General features: G+C 37.2%; 1 long non-coding RNA gene across 2 annotated transcripts; it reads left to right on the top strand.

Annotated features, from left to right (window-relative positions):
* The first annotated feature begins 686 nt into the window (after positions 1-686).
* On the top strand, positions 687-2,358 carry LOC144752873 (uncharacterized). 2 transcript variants are annotated; one of them, XR_013594129.1, is made up of 4 exons: positions 687-933; positions 1,059-1,201; positions 1,503-1,567; positions 2,185-2,358. It is a non-coding gene; the product is annotated as an uncharacterized LOC144752873 (long non-coding RNA). The 2 variants fall into 2 exon arrangements; XR_013594130.1 differs by lacking the exon at positions 1,503-1,567.
* The last annotated feature ends 691 nt before the right edge of the window (positions 2,359-3,049 follow it).

The following is a 3,049-nucleotide window of genomic DNA, read 5'->3' as shown; positions in this document are numbered from 1 at the left end:
ACAGGTCAGCTATAAACACATAAAAAATCACAGCACCCTTAGTAAAACATTTTATTGAATTCCACCATACCCCTACAGATATAAAATGACGCATACTGGAAAAAATCAACATTGCAGATGAGAGAGGCGGAGATAAAATCCGCAAAAAAAGAGAAGTATTTTGGATCTTCTCTCTTGATACCTTCCAAAATGGGCTTAATAATGACCTCCCGTGGGAAAATGCTATTATCTGATCTATAACGGGTGGTCGCCTACCATTCTGCAATCTTTACCTTAGATTTCCATTTACCTGCGATATCACCCTGACTACCATATTTAGGAATCCTTTATATAAGCTTTTATACTGACAATATCTCTGTGAAATGCCATTATACATTGTTGTCTATTATAGTGCTTCCCAACTTAGTCATCACCCCATTTTTAAATTGCCAAATATTTCTTATGTTATTTAAATTTTCTTTTCTTTTTTCTTTTTAACCTTTACATCAACAAATCCAGGTATTCCGTAGTAAAGAATTGCTCTCCCAATAAGTTAAATAGCCTTCATTTTTAATATCACGCGCAAAACAGAAAAGACATCTCTGCACCTTTAAGGCTACTCAGCATAACTTACGTAGACCAATTAAAAGTTAACTTATATAAACCGGCTTCAAACGCGGGCATTTGCTTTTAGTCAGACCGGCATCCACTTCACACCGGCAGAACATAGGAGGGGCCCTTCGTGTTTTCATTTTTATTTCTGAATACTGCTGGCATCCATCAGTTATCTTACGGTGTCGTATTGTTATGTCTTCTGTATTTTAGAGTGACTGCACACTATTATCAGGAGCCAGCAACGCTGTCCCACTTGTGCCGTCCTCAATAATTATGTCTCTCTGAGACCGTTATTAGACCCGCGTTTATCGTTACACGCTCACTAAACAAATCTGCCAGGTAAACAATACGAATACTTTTTCTTCATTTACGTCATGTTGATGATGTCCTTACGGTTATTTCACAAATACGAAAGCAATTTGCAGACTACATTACAGTTTGGCTTTCACGTTCTGTCTTTTTAGTGTGTTCACTGTCGTCATGGAACACACATTTAGTGCTCATTTGGAAACGATAAGGAAAGGCCTGTTTACCCGACGTCTGTTCTTTTGAATTACCGATCACATTACCGAAGCGCCTAACTTCAGGGCATGTTCCTGTTTTAAAGGTACTGCTGCTTTCATAAATCTCGCATGCCACATTTGGTTTAGAAAATGTTATTGAGGCTTTTTGTTTTCTAATTAAACGCAGCACATGCCGGTTTCCAAGCTCAAAAGTAGTACGTGCTGTTCTATACTATTAGAATTGTCGAAAACACCATGCCTTTAGCCTCCTTTTTCTACCACATGAGCATTCATTTGAATACACTTTATTTAATACCAAATGCTACAATTTTTGGTGCCTTTTAGGTACCAAGTGTGTATCAATAGTAAGACAGGCTCTCATTATTCACGTTAATTATCTTTCAGCTATCAGTTTTTAGCAACATCATTTCCAAGATCTGGAGCTGGCCTTACTGCCCTGGATTTCTTAAGTAGGTTCTTCTTAGGATCCTTGGATACTATGTATGCGATTTAAGTGGTTCTTCACACCTTACACTTTGATGCCACAAAACTAGAGATCTATACACAAATAGCAAAGCCAGGAAGCCGCCTCTATTATTCTGATTATTTTTTCTTTCCCGTTCTTATTTTCTGATTCAGATCTTTGCCAGACTGTAGCTATTCTGACTGTCCATTTTTATCCCCTCTTTTGTTTTTCATTTCTACAAATTGAGTTTACAAACAAATTGACAATAGAGTGCAGCTATGTCATATAACAATATCCATAGACTAACAATATTCATAGACTGACAATGTGTTTGATTAAATTAGAGAAGCTTTTTTCCTCATTTGTCTGTAACTTGTTATCATATATCAGATTTAATTTAATTTAGTCAATGGATTTTCTTTGGATTTACCTTATTCAGAGACCACCTCCAACTATAGGCTTTCCAGAAAATTGTTACATTAATCTGTATTTTTTTAGATCCATGTAACCCTTAGAAAGCAGCGTTATACATAAGAAAGCAGTGCTATATATCAAATAACTATAAATAATAAGCAATGTACTGTAAATATGAGTTCTAAATATTGTTTTATTTGATTTTAGATTGTTTTTGTTTTGATGGTAATTTCCTGACGAAGACACCTCCAGTATCGAAATGCGCGTCGAAGAAACCATCATTATTTATATTAAACTGTTGATTTTTGTAATGAATTTTAAATGTACCAATGAAAGTCTTTGACTGTTGTTTTTAAATATAAACATTATTTGTTGAAATAATTAAAATGTATGACTTGTCATAATTTTTCTTTGAACTCTTTTTTCACATTGCTTTTGTCACATATTGCCTGGGATTGTTGTTTTCCATTGTATGTTTTCCCTGTCCCAGGAATTATATCCAATTACAGGGGGTCCTTTGATATTTGCAAGTCTATTCCCATAGGAAAAACACACAAGGACTGAATAATAGCAGATGGAAATTCATCCAAAGATGACAGAACTGTCCGACGCTGTTGTGGCATTAGAAATAGGCATGGGAATGGCGTCCATCGGCGCCGCTGGCGTCCCAGGCTGCAAAGACTCAGAAGCAACCGGGTCTATTCAAGCAGCGGATAAGATCCGGCCCTAGTAGGAAAGTCCCTGGTTTGATAGGGTCCCTCTAGATTGATTCAAGAGTAATCGCGATGTTTGGACCCCTTCGTTAACCAACGAATTTAGGGCTGTAAGTTTCTCTGCCAAAATTCCATCATGGTCCAGCTCGTTAATTGTCCTGATCTTTAAGAAAGGAATCAAGAGAACCCTAGATGATATCACCCAATATCTATCCTGGACTGCACAGTAAAGGTTTTGGCCCGTGCCCTACTCTCCCGTCTTGAGGCATGGGTTGAGTAGACTGGTACTTTTTCAGACATCCAATATGGGTTCAGGAGAGGGATAGGGACTGATGGAGCAAGGTGGAAACACATTTTTT

This window comes from Lissotriton helveticus, chromosome 1_1, assembly GCF_964261635.1.
Source record: "Lissotriton helveticus chromosome 1_1, aLisHel1.1, whole genome shotgun sequence".
In the NCBI taxonomy this organism is placed as follows: domain Eukaryota; kingdom Metazoa; phylum Chordata; class Amphibia; order Caudata; family Salamandridae; genus Lissotriton; species Lissotriton helveticus.
Note: the sequence above shows the minus strand (reverse complement) of the source record. Positions and strands in the feature narration are given on the sequence as shown.